This window comes from Stegostoma tigrinum, chromosome 4, assembly GCF_030684315.1.
Source record: "Stegostoma tigrinum isolate sSteTig4 chromosome 4, sSteTig4.hap1, whole genome shotgun sequence".
NCBI lineage: Eukaryota > Metazoa > Chordata > Chondrichthyes > Orectolobiformes > Stegostomatidae > Stegostoma > Stegostoma tigrinum.
In genome coordinates, this window is record NC_081357.1 from 3,735,209 (window position 1) to 3,756,849 (window position 21,641).

Below are 21,641 nucleotides of genomic sequence, written 5' to 3' on the forward strand. Positions count from 1 at the left end.
GGGCCTTCAACATGTCATTGATGGCAATGAACATCTCAACAAGATCATTCCTATGCCCCCACTTCTCACCTTCAAACAACTGCCAAAGCTTAAATGACCATCATTTGCAGCAAACTTCCCAGCCTTCAGGACAACATCGACCACAACACCTCACAACCCTGCCATGGCAACCTCTGGAACACATGTCAGATCGTCGACATGGATACAACCATCACACGTGGGAGCACCACCCACCACGGACATGGCAGGCACTCATGTGACTCAGCCAATGTTGTCTACCTCATACGCCGCAGGCAAGGATGTCCCAAGGCATGGTATATTGGCGAGACCATACAGACCTTACGGCAACAGATGAATAGACACCGCATAACAAACACCAGATAGGAATGTTCCTTCCCAGTGGGGGAACACTTCAGCGGTCAAGGACAATCAGCCTCCGATCTTCGGGTAAACTTCCTCCAAAGTGGCCTTTAAGATGCACAACAATGCAGAATTGCCAAGCAGAAACTGACAGTCAAGTTCCGTACCCATGAAGACAGCCTCAACCACGATCTTGGGTTCATGCATGTAACCCCACCATACTGTTCTGTATTTGTAAGATCTTCCTTACCGTCCTGTTTGGGCACCATCACCTTAATAACTTGTTACGATCTCCCTACCTTAATTAGTTTGTACAATTTTGGATTACTTATTACTTTGGTTAGACTCTTGGCATGTGACTCTTATAACCATCATGTTATTCCAGCCATGTGGTTTGTCTCCAACACCACTTGTTATTAATTTTGTGTAATTATCTCTCTGCATTACTTAATCAGATTACAGGTCATCCCCTTCACTTACTATTCAGCTGTTGACACTTTACTCACACAATCTGGCATTTTTGATCACCTGCAGAGAGTTATTATTCAACACTCCACTCGAACCATTTGTAGGATTTCTGATCTCTCTGCCCATTGATTTCTCTGCAAATAAATTCTGTACACCAGTACGCTTTTCTTCACTTCACCAGACCAAAGGGGCAGCGGTCAGAAAGCTTGTTATTTCAAATAAACCTGCTGGACTATAATCTGGTGTCGTCTAACTTCTGACCTTGTCCATCCCAATCCAGCCGGAACTTCTACATCATGGCTACCAGTCAGGCAGTTGCAGATGTGGCAATGAAAAACAATTACGCAAAGGAAAGGATCAGGAAGACATCTACATGTCCATGCATGGAGGTCAGTCACTTTGTCTGAAATATGATAAAAAGGAAACTACAAGGCTCACAATCTCATGGAGCAATAGAAATCCTTTCATGGTATTTCATGCAAACTAAACAAACTATAATATTGCAATCTGAACCATTGACCTAAGCAGCTAAAAAGAAACTATTAAGTTGGAAATTCAGTAGTAACTGAACATTAATTCATCTGTATATAATACTAATTAAGGTGCAGAGTATGAAGCTAGGAGTGTGTGAGTGAGAGGATCTTCAGAATTTATATCTTCTAAATTGCAATATTGCTTTATATTTAGCAATTAACTAAAAACTACTTTTTAAAAGTGTTACGTTTCTGTTTAATAAGCATAAGCTAAGTTTCTTCTAAACTGAAGCAGATGTATATAAGCTCTCAGAGTAAACGTAGGTAATCCGAAAGTAGAATTAATGTATATAGGCCAGCAGAGAGTTGATGGGCCAAAGGACTTCTTAAGTTCTTTTTTAAATATATGACTTCTAGCTCCTTCTCAGGAAAAGATTCTCTCTCTGTCTTGACAGGGCACCCCCTAGTTCAGGAGTGACACGCAAGAGGAAGGGTGCTTCCCATATTCAAATAGTCAAAACCATTCAACATCTCATACATTTCAATGAAGCCACCACTTACTGTTCTAAATCCCAGTCTGTCCAATCTATCTTCACAAGAAAACCCAACAAGGTGCACAGCCACTGTGAGCAACTTCAGCAGAATTGAAAATTTAGTTTGAACTGGAAATTCAGTATAAAGGGGAATTTAAGGAAGCAAGCAGGACACTCTTTAAATTGAAAGGTGAGCAGGAGATGATAAAAAGAGTAGATAAGAGGCTGACCTGAAGTGAGATCTGCAGCAAGTGACGTTATGTAGCACAGCATGACGTGAGTGCAGACAAAGAAGCTGATTGCTGAGTACGGCAAGTGAACGTTTCTAATCTTTAAAGTAAAATATCTTCAGTTTGTGATTAGGTCTTCAGTGTTTTTCTTCTACCTCTTCTTAAAAAATAAGAATTTAAAAATTGGGCAGGTGATGGCCTAGTGGTATTATCATTAGGCTATTAACCCAGGAACTCAGCTAATTTTTTTTTGTCCTTATTCATTAACAGGATGAGGGCATCGCTGGCTAGGCTGCATTTATTGCCCATCCCTAATTGCCCAGAGGGCAGTTAAGAGTCAATCACATTGCTGTGGATCTGGAGTCACATGTCGGCTAGACCAGGTACAGATGGCAGTTTCCTTCCCTAAAGGACATTAGTGAACCAGCTTAGAACCTGGGTATGAATCCTGCCACGGCAGATGATAGAATTTGAATTCAGTAAAAAAATCTGCAATTAAGAATCTATGATAGTAAAATGTAGGGCATGCAGGGTAGGTTGACCTTAAGAGTAGGATAAGAGGTCGACACAACATTGCAGGCCAAAGGACTGTTCTGTGCTGTTCTATGTTCTACATACTGATGGCCATGAAGCTCGCTGACGAATACCCTACAGGGAAGGAAAAGTGCCATCTTCACTTGGTCTACAGCAATGTGTTTGACTCTCAATTGCCCTCTGAAATGGCCCAGCATGTCATTTGGTTATACCAATCATGACAAAGTCTCACAGAAATGAAGCCAAAAAGATCACCTGGTATTGACCAAGGCACCCAAAAAGACAAAGACAGAAACAGTCCTATCAACCCTGCAAAGTCTGCCTTATTAACACCTGGAGGCTATTGTCCTAATTGAAACAGCTGTCTCACAGACTTATAAAGCAACATGACATCAAGCTGGGCCCACAATGTTTTAGTTAGTTCCTCGAGGGCCAGGGGCCTGAGCCAAGTATGCCTCTGCTGGCAGGGGAATAATGCAAGATAGAGAAGTTACGGATTCCACAGTGTTTATTCTCTGACAAGCAGCAGTCCAATAGCTGACTGCTGCTCAAGCCACTGTTAAGACCCACTTCTCCAGAGCCAATGCCTGTCAGCTGCATCAACCAGGTACTGTATGATGTGCAAAGGTCACAACGTTATGTGTGTCAAGGCTAGAGACCCCACCTGCCTGGTAGCCATTGGAATCCTAGAACTGGATGGCTGTGCAACCTGGGGCAAGGCCACTCACATCACTCCCCTCAATGGCAGTGGTGATGAGCACAACCAGTTGTTGGGAGAACTCTCCACAGCCCAGGGCAGGTTCTGGCAAACACCCAGAACATGCTGATGTCCAAGACAATCAGGCACCTCAGCACGGTAAAGGGCATGATAAATAAAACTGAAGGAACAGCAACCCAAAGACAGAATCTGTGAGCGTAGAAGAAAATCCTCAGATTCTATCTCCCATGCTTCCTGTTCCTTCAGCCAAAATACATAGGACTGATCTTGCATGAAATTTTGCTCTCTTAATTGAGTTCTCAGGGGCTTTATGCAGCATTTCTAGGGTGAGTCATATACTTTTCCTAGTATTTGGAATTCTGGTCAGCACCCATAACCATGCTCAAACAGTATTCAATGGCATCAAGAAGGGGAGAATGGAAAGAAATATTAACATCCAAATTTATGAGTGCTGAACCAAACTGTAATATCTTTTTCCATCTCCTTCAATTTCCCTTTGGGTCGGTTCACATATCCAACTTAAAAGTTTTCATCTCTACACCTTGCCTCCCCACAAGTACAGCTAACCACACTGGTTTGATTGGTTTCAAGGCTGGTATTACTTCCTCTTCCTTTGATCCTCATGACAAATTGTCTTCTTGCTTTTTGTCATGGCAAGGTCAGGTTTAGCAAAATAGATTTATTGCAGAAAATGACAACTTGATTTGGAACAATTGCATTACATATGAAGATATGTGTTGGGTAGCAGCTGAGCTACTAACAACATGGAGACAGGGACAGACAAGTAGAAGTAAAAGCAAAAGAAGGTGACAGATAAGAATGAATAAAAGAAGAGGCAAGCTTGCGGAGACTTTATGGACAATCAGCAAGGAATTAAAGTTATTATCCAAGGAGCTTGTGATCATTCCAGCTTCCATGCAGATTTAACCCTATCAATGACTGCTTTCAGTTTGATTCTTGCACTTGCTACAAATTATGTATATGGTTTAATCCACCAAGAAAAATCTTAAGACAAAACCAAAAGCAATTAAAACTTGATTTGAACTATGAATCTTAACTGTGCAACATTTATCAACTATCAAAAAAACACATCACTATGAGAATAATCTTTCCATTTAGAGAGACTCTCACAGCATTTACCAACAATTTCAAACCTACTTGCAAGATTAAATCCGCCAATCATTATTAGTGCAATTTTTGCAGATCTTCGAAATCTGAAGTCAAACCAAAAACATATGGTAATATTAAGCAGCTAATATTTTTCCTATAACACAAGACTTTTTTTTTCTCTCTTTACAATTGCTGCTGGTCCTGCTGTATGTTCTCAGCACTTTCTGTTTATTTCATTTATTTTACCACATTTTACAGATCTTACTGATTGAGAAAATCAAAACAAAGCACAATGATTTCCTGATGAAATGATCTGACAGCTTCACAGCAAATGTTCAGTGTCGCTGTTCCAATAAAGTACAAAGATTAATGACACCAAGATCTAAGGTGCAAAATGAACTGTACAAAAGCTCATAAATGTACCACTCATTGATTATATAAACTTGATTACACAGGACTGAACACTCACTGTTTACTACAATTGTCATAACTCAGAAGAGAGAGACACTTGAGAAGTGCAAGCATTCTAAATACAAACAACCCAGACCTTCCCCTGCAACCGCAGGAAGTGCTACACTTGCCCCCACACCTCCTCCCTCACTCCCATCACAGGCCCTTAGATGACTTTCCACATTAAGCAGATGTTCACCTGCACATCTGCCAATGTGGTATACTGTATCCACTGTGGCTTCCTCTACATTGGGGAAACCAAGCGGAGGCTTCTGGACCGCTTTGCAGAACACCTCCGCTCGGTTCGCAATAAACAACTGCACCTCCCATTCGCGAACCATTTCAACTCCCCCTCCCATTCCTCAGACGTCATGTCCATCATGGGCCTCCTGCAGTGACACAATGATGCCACCCGAAGGTTGCAGGAACAGCAACTCATATTCCGCTGGACCCTGCAGCCCGATGGTATCAATGTGTAGACTTCACAAGCTTCAAAATCTCCCATCCCCCCCACTGCATCCCAAAACCAGCAGAGCCTGTCCCCGCCACCCTAACCTGTTCTTCCTCTCACCCATCCCTCCTCCCACCTCTGGCCACACCTCCATTTCCTACCTACCAACCTCATCCCGCTTCCTTGACCTGTTCGTCTTCCCTGGACTGACCTATCCGTTCCCTACCTCCCCACCTATACTCTCCTCTCTACCTATCTTCTTTTCTCTCCATCTTCAATCCACCTCCCCTTCTCTCCCTATTTATTCCAGAACCCTCTCCCCATCCCCCCTTCTGAAGAATGGTCTGGGCCCGAAACGTCCGCTTTTGTGCTCCTGAGATGCTGCTTGGCCTGCTGTGTTCATCCAGCTTCACACTTTGTTATCTTATTTCTGATACCAAAGTAGTCATTTAGACAATCTATTCATCATGCATGGGTAAATCTGTGGTGGGCAAATTATTAAATATTTACAAGTTTGTACAGCAAGTAAAGCAGCAGCAGAGCAGAAATTTCTTATTTAACTATATATAAAATCTAAAAAACACATAGTTTAATTTGAAGGTGTGGTCCCATTTCTGGCAGCACAAGTAGTGCCATCTATCATTACTTCCATCCTGAGCTCTGGAACTCTGGCCATGTTCATGTGATTTCTCTGTCTGTATGTGAATCATTGCTTCAACTCAAATCCCAATGCATCTTCAACCATATTGTTCAGTCTCAGTAGAATCAAGTTGCCATTAGGCAAGCGTGTTCATAGATGAGTAACAGAGGTAACCTTTTAATCTGTGTAAATCCTTATCAGCCATGAGCATAACTATTTCTAGATATCATGGGTTAAGTTTAATAAAATGTGAGGCTGGATGAACACAGCAGGCCAAGCAGCATCTCAGGAGCACAAAAGCTGACGTTTCGGGCCTAGACCCTTCATCAGAGAGGGGGATGGGGGGAGGGAACTGGAATAAACAGGGAGAGAGGGGGAGGCGGACCGAAGATGGAGAGTAAAGAAGATAGGCGGAGAGAGTGTAGGTGGGGAGGTAGGGAGGGGATAGGTCAGTCCAGGGAAGACGGACAGGTCAAGGAGGTGGGATGAGGTTAGTAGGTAGCGGGGGGTGCGGCTTGGGGTGGGAGGAAGGGATGGGTGAGAGGAAGAACCGGTTAGGGAGGCAGAGACAGGTTGGACTGGTTTTGGGATGCAGTGGGTGGGGGGGAAGAGCTGGGCTGGTTGTGTGGTGCAGTGGGGGGAGGGGATGAACTGGGCTGGTTTAGGGATGCAGTAGGGGAAGGGGAGATTTTGAAACTGGTGAAGTCCACATTGATACCATATGGCTGCAGGGTTCCCAGGCGGAATATGAGTTGCTGTTCCTGCAACCTTCGGGTGGCATCATTGTGGCAGTGCAGGAGGCCCATGATGGACATGTCATCAAGAGAATGGGAGGGGGAGTGGAAATGGTTTGCGACTGGGAGGTGCAGTTGTTTGTTGCGAACTGAGCGGAGGTGTTCTGCAAAGCGGTCCCCAAGCCTCCGCTTGGTTTCCCCAATGTAGAGGAAGCCGCACCGGGTACAGTGGATGCAGTATACCACATTGGCAGATGTGCAGGTGAACCTCTGCTTGATGCGGAATGTCATCTTGGGGCCTGGGATGGGGGTAAGGGAGGAGGTGTGGGGACAAGTGTAGCATTTCCTGCGGTTGCAGGGGAAGGTGCCGGGTGTGGTGGGGTTGGAGGGCAGTGTGGATGTTAAGTTTGTCTATTTCAGTGCCCTGTCCCTTGCTAGAATGCTCTGCATTTCCTGGTCTTGCTAAATAATTAATATTTGTTTCCAGTGAGTCAGATGCTGATTGCTCAACTCTGCAAAGCCCCAATATGGTGCGATTAAACACAACTTTCAATTAAAGTGCATCTACCAAAGGATAGGAAACAATTTTTCTCAGCCAATTTGACTGTTTAGCTATAATACTGCCTGACAGTTATACCTAAATGGCTGGTTCTTTTTCAAAAGAAAACAAAAATAAAATGAAGAACTGCAGATACTAGAAATCTGCGGGAAACACGCAGATTGCTGGAAAAGCTCAGCATGTTGAGCAGCATCTGTGGAAAGAAAGCAGAGTCAATGTTTTAGGTCTAGTGACACTTCATTAGAACGAGTAGTAGCTAGAAAAAGGCGGTATATGTGCTGAAGACAAGCATGGGGTGGGGACCTAGAAAAGGAGTGACAGGATAGGTGGGGATGGAACCCAAAGAGACAGAACAACTGTTAGGCAAACACAAGGATGGATAATGGTATGGCAGGGAAGAAAAAAGCAAGTGGGTAAAGATGAAGTAGTTGTGCTGAAAGCAGCCCATATGATGGCAAGGTCTGGCATGTAAGGGTGGGCAAAGGACATAAAAAAAGTGTTCGGGCCCTAAAATTATGGTATCAAACATTGTCTTCTTAATTGCTTGCTGCAGCTGCTTGTCAACTTCCAGGGTCTAATGAACAAGGACATGTGGATCTGGCTGGGCATCAAGACTTCCCAATTTTTAACCATCTAGGAAATATTATGCATTTCTGCTTTTCCCATCAAAGTGGGTAATTTCACATTTTACCACATTGTAGTCCAACTAGCATGTTCTTATCCACTCACTTGCCCTGTCTAAATCCAGTTGAAGCCTCTTAGCATCCACCTGATTTGATTTGGTTTGATTTATTGCAGTCACACATGCCTAAGGTTGGTGGAGTTGAGGATAGTGGGGAGGGCTGTTGTAGGTTGCAATGGAATATTGACAGGATGCAGATCTGGGCAAAGAAGTGGCAGACAGAACACAACCCAGAAAAGTGTGAAGTCATTTATTTTGGAAGGTCGAATTTGAATGCAGAATACCCCGCCCCCGCCACGACCGCCCAAAGAGGATGCCCCTCGTTCTCACACACCACCCCACCAACCTCCGGATACAACGCATCATCCTCCAACACTTCCGCCATCTACAATCCGACCCCACCACCCAAGGCATTTTCCCATCCCCACCCCTGTCTGCTTTCCAGAGAGACCACTCTCTCCATGACTCCCTTGTTCGCTCCACACTGCCCTCCAACCCCACCACACCCGGCACCTTCCCCTGCAACCGCAGGAAATGCTACACTTGCCCCCACACCTCCTCCCTCACCCCTATCCCAGGCCCCAAGATGACTTTCCACATTAAGCAGAGGTTCACCTGCACATCTGCCAATGTGGTATACTGCATCCACTGTACCCGGTGTGGCTTCCTCTACATTGGAGAAACCAAGCGGAGGCTTGGGGACCGCTTTGCAGAACACCTCCGCTCGGTTCGCAATAAACAACTGCACCTCCCAATCGCAAACCATTTCCACTCCCCCTCCCATTCTTTAGATGACATGTCCATCATGGGCCTCCTGCAGTGCCACAACGATGCCACCCGAAGGTTGCAGGAACAGCAACTCATTCCGCTTGGGAACCCTGCAGCCCAATGGTATCAATGTGGACTTCACCAGTTTCAAAATCTCCCCTTCACCCACCGCATCCCAAAACCAGCCCAGTTCGTCCCCTCCCCCCACTGCACCACACAACCAGCCCAGCTCTTCCCCTCCACCCATTGCATCCCAAAACCAGTCCAACCTGTCTCTGCCTCCCTAACCTGTTCTTCCTCCCACCCATCCCTTCCTCCCACCCCAAGCCGCACCTCCATCTCCTACCTACTAACCTCATCCCACCTCCTTGACCTGTCCGTCTTCCCTGGACTGACCTATCCCCTCCCTACCTCCCCACCTATACTCTCCTCCCCACCTATCTTCTTTTCTTTCCATCTTCGGTCCGCCTTCCGCTCTAGAACATAGAACATAGAACAGTACAGCACAGAACAGGCCCTTCAGCCCACAATGTTGTGCCGACCATTGATCCTCATGTATGCACCCTCAAATTTCTGTGACCATATGCATGTCCAGCAGTCTCTTAAATGACCCCAATGATCTTGCTTCCACAACTGCTGCTGGCAACGCATTCCATGCTCTCACAACTCTCTGCGTAAAGAACCTGCCTCTGACATCCCCTCTATACTTTCCACCAACCAGCTTAAAACTATGACCCCTCGTGCTAGCCATTTCTGCCCTGGGAAATAGTCTCTGGCTATCAACTCTATCTATGCCTCTCATTATCTTGTATACCTCAATTAGGTCCCCTCTCCTCCTCCTTTTCTCCAATGAAAAGAGACCGAGCTCAGTCAACCTCTCTTCATAAGATAAGCCCTCCAGTCCAGGCAGCATCCTGGTAAACCTCCTCTGAACCCTCTCCAAAGCATCCACATCTTTCCTATAATAGGGCGCCCAGAACTGCACGCAGTATTCCAAGTGCGGTCTAACCAAAGTTTTATAGAGCTGCAACAAGATCTCACGACTCTTAAACTCAATCCCCCTGTTAATGAAAGCCAAAACACCATATGCTTTCTTAACAACCCTGTCCACTTGGGTGGCCATTTTAAGGGATCTATGTATCTGCACACCAAGATCCCTCTGTTCCTCCGCACTGCCAAGAATCCTATCCTTAATCCTGTACTCAGCTTTCAAATTCGACCTTCCAAAATGCATCACCTCGCATTTATCCAGGTTGAACTCCATCTGCCACCTCTCAGCCCATCTCTGCATCCTGTCAATGTCCCGCTGCAGCCTACAACAGCCCTCTACACTGTCAACGACACCTCCGACCTTTGTGTCGTCTACAAACTTGCTGACCCATCCTTCAATTCCCTCGTCCAAGTCATTAATAAAAATTACAAACAGTAGAGGCCCAAGGATAGAGCCCTGTGGAACTCCACTCACCACTGACTTCCAGGCAGAATATTTTCCTTCTACTACCACTCGCTGTCTTCTGTTGGCCAGCCAATTCTGTATCCAAGCAGCTAAGTTCCCCTGTATCCCATTCCTCCTGACCTTCTGAATGAGCCTACCATGGGGAACCTTATCAAATGCCTTATTGAAGTCCATATACACCACATCCACAGCTCGACCCTCAAAAACTTTTCTAGTCACATCCTCAAAAAACTCGATAAGGTTTGTAAGGCATGACCTACCCCTCACAAAGCCGTGTTGACTGTATTTGATCAAGCCATGCTCTTCCAGATGGTCATAAATCTTATCCCTCAGAATCCTTTCTAACACCTTGCAGACGACAGACGAGAGACTTACCGGTCTATAATTGCCGGGGATTTCCCTATTTCCTTTCTTGAAGAGAGGAATTACATTTGCCTCTCTCCAGTCCTCAGGTACGACTCCAGTGGAGAGCGAGGATGCAAAGATCTTCACAAGTGGCGAAGCGATTGCATTTCTCGCTTCCCAAAGCAGCCGAGGACAAATCTGATCCGGGCCTGGCGACTTGTCAATCTTAATGTTTGACAAAATTTTCAGCACATCAGCTTCGTCTATCTCTATCCATTCCAGCATGCACACCTGCTCTTCAAAGGTTTCATTCACTACAAAGTTCGTTTCTTTCGTAAAGACAGAAGCAAAAAACTCATTTAGGGCTTCCCCTACCTCCTCAGGCTCCACACACAAGTTCCCTATGTTATCCCTGATCGGCCCTACTCTTTCTTTGATCATTCTCTTATTCCTCACGTAAGTGTAAAATGCCTTTGTATTTTCCCGGATTCCTTCTGCCAAGCCTTTCTCGTGCCCCCTCCTGGCTCTCCTCAGACCATTTTTGAGCTCCTTCCTTGCCTGCATGTAATCCTCTCTAGCTGAACTTGACCCTAGCTTCCTCCACCTTATGTAAGCTACCTTCTTCCTTTTCACTAGAAGCTCCACCGCTCTCGTCATCCAAGGTTCCTTAATCTTACCCCTTCTTGCCTGTCTCAGAGGGACATATTTACTCATCACTCCCAACAACTGTTCCTTAAACCGTCTCCACATGTCTATAGTTCCCTTACCATGGAACAACTGCTCCCAGTCCATGCTTCCTAACTCATGTCTAATCGCATCATAGTTTCCTCTTCCCCAATTAAATATCCTCCCATTTTGCCTAATCCTCTCCTTCTCCATAGCTATGTAGAATGTGAGGCAGTTATGGTCACTATCACCAAAATGCTCTCCCACCACAAGATCTGATACCTGCCCCGGCTCGTTTCCGAGCACCAAGTCTAGAATGGCCTCTCCCCTCGTCGGCCTGTCAACGTACTGCGTTAGGAAACCCTCCTGAACACACCCTACAAAAACGGCTCCATTCAAATCTTCTGCTCGAAGGAGGTTCCAATCAATATTAGGAAAGTTAAAGTCTCTCCCTATTTATTCCAGAACCCTCACCCCATCCCCCTCTCTGATGAAGGGTCTAGGCCCGAAACGTCAGCTTTTGTGCTCCTGAGATGCTGCTGGGCCTGCTGTGTTCATCCAGCCTCACATTTTATTACCGGGTTATTGGCAGGATTCTGGGCAATGGGGAGGAACAGAGGGATCTTGGGATCCATGTCCATAGATCCCTCAAAGTTGTTAGGGTCATTAAGAACGCATATGGTGTGTTGGGTTTCATTAGCTGGGGGATTGATTTAACAGCCGTGAGGTTACTCTGCAGCGCTATAAAATCCTTGTTAACCCACACTTGGAATAGTGTGTTTAGTTCTGGTCGCCTTGTTATAGGAAGGATGTGGAAGCTTTACAGAGGGTGCAGAGGAGATTTATTAGGATGCTGCCTGGACTGGAGGGCGAGTCTTACGAGGAGAGAGCGAAGAAGGATGAGAGGTGGCCTGACAGAGGTGTACAAGATGATGAGAAGTGATGGCCTAGTGGTATTATCACTGAACTATTAATCCAGAGACCCAGATAATGATCTGGGGGCCTGGGTTGAAATCCCACCATGTCGGATCATGGAATTTGAATCTAATAAATATCTGGAACTGAGAGTCTAATGATGACCATGATTCCATTGTCGATTGTTGGAAAAACCCATTTGATTCCTTTAGGGAAGGAAACTGCCATCTTTACCTGGTTTGGCCTACGTGTGACTCCAGACCCACAGCAATGTGGTTGACTCTTAACTACCCTGTAGGCAATAGGGATGGGCAATAAATGCAGTCTAGACAGATATTATGCGAACTAGTTGACTTTTTATTTGCTTCACTCCTTCTTTAAGTAAAGGAAATTTTCCAATGGTGTTTCATTGGCAATTTTCCAACCTCTGGGAATTTTTGACAATCTAAGGATTCTTGGAATTTTACTGTGATAATGGGAACTGCAGATGCTGGAGACTCCAAGACAATAAAACGTGAGGCTGGATGAACACAGCAGGCCCAGCAGCACAAAAGCTAACATTTCGGGCCTAGGCCGAAGAAGGGTCCAGACCCGAAACGTCAGCTTTCCTGCTCCTCTGATGCTGCTTGGCCTGCTGTGTTCATCCAGCTCTATGCCTTGTTATCTTCGAAAAGTACTGGGTCCACTTTTGTTTGTCATTTATATAGAAGATATGGTTAGTAAGTTTACAGATGACACCAAAATTGGTGGTACAGTGGACAGTGAAGAAGATTATCTACGAGATCTTGATCGATTGGGTCAATAGGCTCAGGAGTGGCAGATGGGATTTAATTTGAATAAATGTGAGGTACTGCATTTTGGTAAAACAAACAAAAGGCAGGTCTTTTACAATTAATGGTAGGGCCCTGGGTAGTATTGTAGAACAGAGAGACCAAGGGATTCAGGTACATAATTTTTTGAAATTTACGTCACAGATACACAGGATGGTTAAGAAGGCATTTAACACTATTGCCTTCATTGCTCAGACCTATGAGTATAGCAGTTGCAACATCATGCTGAAGTTGTGCAGGACATTGGTGAGGCCTCTTCTGGAGTACTGTGTGCAGTTCTGGTTGCCCTATTAGACGAAGAATATAATTAAATTGGGGAGGGTTCAGAAAAGATTTACCAGGATATTGCCAAGCATGGAGGGCTTGAGTTATAAAAATAGGCTAGATAAGCTAGGACATTTTTTCCACTGGAACATAAGAAGTTGAAGGGTGACCTTATAGAGTTTTATAAAATGATGTTGGGGCATAGATAAGGTGAATAACAAAGGCTTTTTCACTAAGGTGGAGGAGTTCAAAACTAGGGTGCATATTTTTAAGGTGAGAAGAGAAAGACTTATAAAGGACATGAGGGGCAACTTTTTTTACACAGAGAGTGGCTCGTGTATGGAATAAACTGCCAGAGGAAGTGGTGGATGCAGGTATAGTTACAATGTTTAAAAAGCATTTGGATAAGTACACGCATAGGAAAGTTTAAGAGGGATATAGGCCAAGCGCAGACAAGTGGGACTTCTTTAGTTTGGGAACACAGTTGACAGGGACTAGTTGGACCAAAGGGTCTGTTTCTATGCTGTATGACTCTATGACTCTGAAGTGGAATTGGGGATTATCAAATCAGCCATGATCTCATTGGATGGCAGACGATACTTGATAGACCAAATGGCCAACTTCTACTCCTACATCTAACAGTCTTGTGCACTTTCAAACAGCATTGTCCATCAGTTGCCCAAAAAGAACCAAAAGCAATCAGTGTATCCCTTTTGCCACCCCACAATGGTATAGCAAATTCAGCACATATTTTGGTTTTAGTTTGGTATACCCATGATTTATAGTGGATCAATTTAACTAACCAACCTATGAAAGGAACCTGTAAGATTTTCCTTTTAAATAATGAAATCTCATTATTTACTGACTGATGAAAAGTTGCTGTTAGGGAGAGTCTAAATTGCTTAAACTTCAAAAAATGCTATTAATAAAGAAGTAGCAGCAATTGGGATTCCAGGAAGCAATACTATCAAAAGGGAGGTAAAACTAATCAAGCAAAATAATATTTTTTTAAAAAGTAAAACAGAAGGAAAATAAAATTAACATAAGAGAGGTAAAGTTACCAGAAATTGTTTTCTCATAGTAAGTTTATATTTATTGTAAAGATAACATATAATTAACACACAACAACAGAAATTGCTGAAGAAATTCAAAAGGTCTGGGAGCATCTATGGAAAGAACACAGCATGAACATTTCTGCAGACATTGGTAGCAGCAACAAAGGTAGAAAGAAAATGGTAGGGTAAGATCCTGAATACAGCATTCGGGGGTTAGCATGGAAATTTAAAAGCAGGACCTCAACAGCAACAACCTCAGGATACTTTCAGCATCACATGCTCATGACTATAAGAACAGCATGAACAATCCAGTGAACATGTGGCTGCAGACGTGACATTAGGAGGGCCAGCATCAGATGTTGCAGGCATTGGGACCAGTTCTGGATCAGGTGGGCCCTGTACAAGCTTGATGGGTTACAATTTAACAGGACTTGAGACTGTTATCCCTGCATGGAGATTTGCTACTGTTGTATTCCAAAGACGACAAAGATCGCAGCTTAGAACTCGACGACTTGGCCTTTCCTCTTCTTGTCTCCTCCCAGATCAAACAGCTTGTACTTCTCGATGGGCAGTATTCTCCTTGGTTGACAGGTAGATTCCACAATTCCACAATGTTATGTGGTCTTAGCGTTTTTTTCACAAAATAGGTTTTGTCTGTCCACGGTAATCACTCTGCTTCCTCTCAGGACACCTCTTACTTTCTGCATATGAGGAATCCTTTCTTATTCTGGGTAACCTTTTGTGACTGGTGCCCACAAAAATTTATTGCAATACATCTGCCAGGTTTTTGGTACACTGGCCATCTTGTCATCTTCACCCCGTGTGGAGACAGACATTGGGTTGGTTTAAATGAGCTTGTCAGGGGGACAGGAACCGAAGGGGTAACCCTAATTGGAAGGATTTAAGCCAGGAACAGTAAGTAGACTGGGACACAAGAAGGGAAGAGAAATAAAGCCAAGCATCGATCATGCTTGGCATACAAAATGTCAAAAAGATGAAGGGAACTCCAATAGAATGCACTGAATTTGCTGTGAGACAGATGATCTAAAGGCACAAAGAGAGAAGTAAATGGCTGAAAAAGAACAGGACTGGGAGATAAGACAACAAAATGTGAGGCTGGATGAACACAGCAGGCCAAGCAGCATCTGCTTGGCCTACTGTGTTCATCCAGCCTCACATTTTGTTGTCTTGGATTCTCCAGCATCTGCAGTTCCCATTAGGACTGGGAGCTAAATATCCAAGTTCATACATCCTATTGAAAAGAAAGGCGGGTGGACAGAGGGTGCGGGTTGCCTTATTAGTAAGAAATGAAATGAAATTGACTGCAAGAAACGAACTAGGGTCACATGGCGTAGAATCTGCATGGGTAGAATTGAGGAACCACAGAGGGGAAAAGAAAACCATAATGGGAGTTATGTACAGGCATCCAAACAGTAGCCAGGATTAGGGCACAAGATACCACTAGGACACAGAAAAGGCATGTAAGAAAGGCAAGGTAACAGTGACCATGGGGAATTTCAATATGCAGTTGGACTGGGAAAGTCAGGTTGGTAGTGGATCACAAGAAAAGGAATTTTTGGAATGGCTATGAGATGGCTTTTTGGAGCAGCTTGTGGTGGAGCCCACTAGGGAGCAAGCAATATTGGATTTAATGATGTGTAATGAGGCAGACTTGATAAGGCAGTTTAAGGTGACGGAACCCTTAGGAGGCAGTAGCCATATAGGATAGAATTTACTTTGCAATTTGAGAGTGGGAAGTTGGAATCAGATGTAAAGATATTACAGTTGAATAGAGGCAACTACAGAGGCATGAGGGAGGAGCTGGTCAGAATTGACTGGGAGAGGAACCTAGCAGGAAAGGCAGTGGAATGGCAATGGCTGAAGTTTCTGGGGATAATTTGGAAGACTCAGCAAAAATTCATCCCTAATAAAATGAAGCATACTTAAGGGAGCACAAGGCAACCATGGCTGACAAGGGAAGTCAGGGACAGCATAAAAGCAAAACAAAAAGCATATAATGTGTCAAAGGGCAGTGGGAAGCCTACAAAGACCAATAGAGAACAACAAAAAAATGAGGGAAAAGAGTAATTATGAGGATAAGCTAGCCAGTAATGCAAAAGAAGATTGCAAGATTTTCTTTGGGTATACAAAGAGCAAATGGGAGGCAAAAGTGGACATTAGGCAGCTGGAAAATGATGCTGGAGAAGTAGTAATGGGAAAGAAAGAAATGGCAGAGGAACTGAACAAGTACTTTGTGTCAGTCTTCACAATGGAAGACACAAGTTACATCTCAAAAATTCAACAGAGTCAGGAGGGGGAGGGGACAGAGGGGAGTATGGTGGCCTTCATCAAAGAGAAGGTGCTAGAAAAACTGAAACATCTTAAGGTGGATTAATCACCTGGATCAGATGGAATACATTCCAGAGCTCTAAAGGAGATAGTTGAAGAGATAGTGGAGGCATTAAGTGGTGATCTTTCAGGAATCAGTTGAGTCAGGGACGGTCTCACAGATCTGGAAGAATCAATGCAATAACCCCACAGTTTAAGGAGGGAGTGAGGCAAAAGATGGGCAATGACAAGCTGATTAGCCTGACCTTGGTCACTGGTAAGATTTTGGAATCCATTGTGGAGGATGAGATTTCTGAATTCTTGGAAGTACATGGTAAAATAGCACAAAGTCAGCATGGTTTCATCAACAAGAGATCATGGCTGACGAATCTGTTAGAATTCTTGGCAGTAGTGGCAAGCACGTTAAACAAGGGAGGGCCAATGGATGTTACCTACTTGGCCTTCCAGAAGGCCTATGACAAGGTGTCGCACAGAAGGCTGCTAGGTAAAATAAGAGCCCATGGTGTGAGAGGCAAGCCGCTAACATGGATATAAGATTGGCTAGGATAATAAAATGTGAGGCTGGATGAACACAGCAGGCCAAGCAGCATCTCAGGAGCACAAAAGCTGACGTTTCGGGCCTAGACCCTTCATCAGAGAGGGGGATGGGGGGAGGGAACTGGAATAAATAGGGAGAGAGGGGGAGGCGGACCGAAGATGGAGAGTAAAGAAGATAGGTGGAGAGAGTGTAGGTGGGGAGGTAGGGAGGGGATAGGTCAGTCCAGGGAAGACGGACAGGTCAAGGAGGTGGGATGAGGTTAGTAGGTAGCGGGGGGTGCGGCTTGGGGTGGGAGGAAGGGATGGGTGAGAGGAAGAACCGGTTAGGGAGGCAGAGACAGGTTGGACTGGTTTTGGGATGCAGTGGGTGGGGGGGAAGAGCTGGGCTGGTTGTGTGGTGCAGTGGGGGGAGGGGACGAACTGGGCTGGTTGAGGGATGCAGTAGGGGAAGGAGAGATTTTGAAACTGGTGAAGTCCACATTGATACCATATGGCTGCAGGGTTCCCAGGCGGAATATGAGTTGCTGTTCCTGCAACCTTCGGGTGGCATCATTGTGGCAGTGCAGGAGGCCCATGATGGACATGTCATCTAGAGAATGGGAGGGGGAGTGGAAATGGTTTGCGACTGGGAGGTGCAGTTGTTTTTTGTGAACTGAGCGGAGGTGTTCTGCAAAGCGGTCCCCAAGCCTCCGCCTGGTTTCCCCAATGTAGAGGAAGCCGCACCGGGTACAGTGGATGCAGTATACCACATTGGCAGATGTGCAGGTGAACCTCTGCTTGATGTGGAATGTCATCTTGGGGCCTGGGATGGGGGTGAGGGAGGAGGTGTGGGGACAAGTGTAGCATTTCCTGCGGTTGCAGGGGAAGGTGCCGGGTGTGGTGGGGTTGGAGGGCAGTGTGGAGCGAACAAGGGAGTCACGGAGAGAGTGGTCTCTCCGGAAAGCAGACAGGGGAGGGGATGGAAAAATGTCTTGGGTGGTGGGGTCGGATTGTAAATGGCGGAAGTGTCGGAGGATAATGCGTTGTATCCGGAGGTTGGTAGGGTGGTGTGTGAGAACGAGGGGGATCCTCTTGGGGCGGTTGTGGCGGGGGCGGGGTGTGAGGGATGTGTCGCGGGAAGATTGGCTGCCTGGCAGAAAACAGAGGGTGGGGATAAAAGGGTGCTTCTCAGGATGGTAGCCAGTGACTAGTGGTATTCCTCAAGGTTCTGTGTTGGGATCACAACTTTTCATACAATAAAGGTCTAGATGAAGGGACTGAGGGTATTATGCCCAAGTTTGCAACAAGTGGAAACAAAGATAGGTGGAAGGGCAGGTACTGTTGAGGAGAGAGAGACGCTTCAGAAAAATTTAGAGATAGCAGGAACTACAGATGCTGGAGAATCTGAGATAACAAGAAGTAGAGCAGGATGAACACAGCAGGCCAAGCAGCATCAGAGGAGTAGGAAGGCTGACGTTTCAGGTCTGGACTATTCTTCAGAAATCATTTCCAAAGAAGAGTCTAGGCCCAAAACGTCAGCCTTCCTGCTCCTCTGATGCTGCTTGGCCTGCTGTGTTCATCCAGGTCTACACTTTGTCATCTGCAGAAGAATTTAGGCAGGTTCGGAGAGTGGGCAAAGAAGTGGCACATGGAATATAACATGGGAAAGTGTGAGGTCATGCACTTTGGCTGGACGAATGGAGGGACAGATTATTTTCTACATGGGGAGGAAATTCAGAAATCTGAAGTGCAAAGGGACTTGGGTGGCCTAGACCAGGACTCTCTGAAGGTTACCTTTCAGGTTGAGTCAGTAGTTAGGAAGGCAAATACAATGTTGGCATTTATTTTGAGATGACTAGAACATAAAAGCAGGGATTACTTCTGAGGTTTTATAAGGCTCTGGTCAGACCACATTTAGAATATTCTGATCAATTTGCACCCCATATCTCAGGAAGAATTAACTGGCCCTGGAGCAAATCCAGAGGAGGTTCACAAGAATGATCCCAGGAACAAAAGGCTTGACAAATGAGGAACATTTGAGAACTCTGGATCTATACTTGATGGAGTTTAAAAGGATGAGTGGGGGTCTAATTTAAACTTACAGAATACTGAAAGGCCTGGATACAGTGGACATTGGGAAGATGTTTCCTTTAGCAGGAAGGACAAGTACACGAGGGCACAGCCTCAGACTAAGGTGTAGGGCAAGTGTAGCACTTCCTTTGGTTGCAAAGGAAGGTGCCGGGGGTGGTGGAGCTAGTGGGGAGCATGGAGCAGACAAGGGAGGCACAGAGAGTGTGGTGTCTATGAAAGGCAGATAGGGGTGGAGAAGGAGAAGTTCTTTATGCAGAGGGTGGTGGGTGCCTGGAACTCATTGCCAGTGGGAGTGGTAGAGGCGGGCACAATCGCATCATTTAAGATGTATCCAGACAGATACACGAATGGGAAGGGAGCAGAGGGATACCGATCCTTGGAAAGATCTTTGGTTGTGGGGTTGGGTTGTACGCGGCGGAGAATGATGCGTGGGAGATTAGTTAGATTAAATGTGAGGACAAGGGGGATTTTGTCTTGTTTTTGTTGTGGGGAGGTTACGTGAGGGTAGAGGTGTGGGAAACACAAGAGATGCGGTTGAGAGCATTTTTGATCACCAAAGCAGGGACGTTGCAGTCCTTGAAATAAGAGGAGATCTGGGATGTTCAGGAGTGAAACATCCCATTTTGGGAGCAGATGCGGCGGAGACGGAGGAATTGGAAATACAGGATTGCATTCTTGCAGGAAGGTGGGTGAGAGGAGGTATAGCTTAGGTGGCTATGGGAGTCAAGGGCTTGAAAAAGAAGTCAGTTTCAAGGCGGTTACCTGAGCAGTCCCAAAATCCCCACTCCTGACCAACAAAATACTATCTCTCAAACCATTCACAACCTCGACTTCCCACCAGAACCTCCAACTTTATTGTTCCCCAACCCCACACTGCCCATTTCTATCTCCGTCCCAAAATCCACACCCCCTTGATCATGACCCCCACCCCTGGCCACCAAACATCATTTCTCAAACCATTCACAACTTCATTACCTCAGGTGACCTCCCAACTCATCGCTCCTCAACCCCACACTGTCCACTTCTATCTCCTTCGCAAAATCCACACACTGACCTTTACATAGCTGAGGTCAGGCGCCAACTCTCTGACACCTCCTCCTACCGCCCCCTCAATCATGACCCCACCCCTGACCACCAAAACATCATCTCTTAAACCATTCATTACCAAAAGAATGTGGATGCTTTGGAGAGGGTGCAGAGGAGGTTCACCAGGATGTTGCCTGGTATGGAGGGTGCTAGCTATGAAGAGAGGTTGAGTAGATTAGGATTATTTTCATTAGAAAGATGGAGATTGAGGGGTACCTGACTGAGGTCTACAAAATCATGAGGAGTATAGACAGGGTGGATAGCAAAAAGCTTTTTCCCAGAGTGGGGGACTCAATTACTAGGGGTCCTGAGTTCAAAGTGAGAGGAGGAAAGTTTAAGGGAGATATGCGTGGAAAGTTCTTTACACAGAGGGTGGTGGGTGCCTGGAATGCATTGCCAGTGGAGGTGGCAGACGCAGACACGTTAGAGTCTTTTAAGATATTTTTGGACAGGTACATGGATGGGCGGGGAGCAAATGGACACAGACCGTTAGAAAATAGATGACAGGTTAGACAGAGGATCTTGATCGGCGCAGGCTTGGAGGGCCAAAGGGCCTGTTCCTGTGCTGTAGGTTTCTTTGTTCTTTGTTCTTATTACCTCAGGTGACCTGCACCCACAGTCTCCAAGCTCATCATTCCCCAACCCTGCACCACACATTTCTATCTCCTTCCCAAAATCCACAAACCTGACTGTCCCGACTGACTCATTGTCTTTGCCTGCTCCTGCTCCACTGAACTTATCTCTGCTTAACTTGACTCTGTTTTCTCCCCCTTGGTCCAGGGACTTCCAACCCACATCTGGGACATCACCCACTTACTCCACCTCCTAAGGAATTTGAACCACAGGCAAATAACTATGAACAAATACAAGTTTACAATGAAATCACTAGTCCCCTTGAAAATACCCACACACAGACACAACTAAACAAAAAAAAGTGGGTGTTATGGGTGGAGGAAAATATACAGTACATAGTTCAGCAGCAGCAGGCCCTAGGTTTAGATGAGGTGTTCTGTCTCGAACCTCCTTCCTTCTAGATTCTCAGTTCTTTGCCAAAGCCACAGGGAATTTATACATTAATCATTCAGATTCACAGTCACCAGCAACAGCATTAAGCAAATGGTGGAAGAAAATAACTAGCTGTCTTCAAGCTTGAATTATTTGTTGTAGGGATACAGAGACAGACCCTCCTTCTTCAGGTCTAGAAAATATCTGCGCCTGTAACATTCACACCCACACAAGCTGTTCAGGAACCACAGGTATTGACAAGTTTGGGTCCCACAAGTGGTCACCAGTTCACAAACCTATCAGCTATCCATTCCAGCCAAGTCTCACTCTGCACACATACATTGATGCTATGC

At 45.4% G+C, this 21,641-nt stretch overlaps 1 protein-coding gene and 1 pseudogene across 2 annotated transcripts in view; both read right to left on the reverse strand.

Annotated features, from left to right (window-relative positions):
• Nucleotides 1-21,641, reverse strand: part of enah (ENAH actin regulator) — a 350,400-nt gene that overhangs the window by 135,975 nt on the left and 192,784 nt on the right. The gene's annotated exons all lie outside the window — the stretch shown is intronic.
• LOC125452298 (large ribosomal subunit protein eL42-like) lies at nt 14,739-15,044 on the reverse strand (annotated as a pseudogene).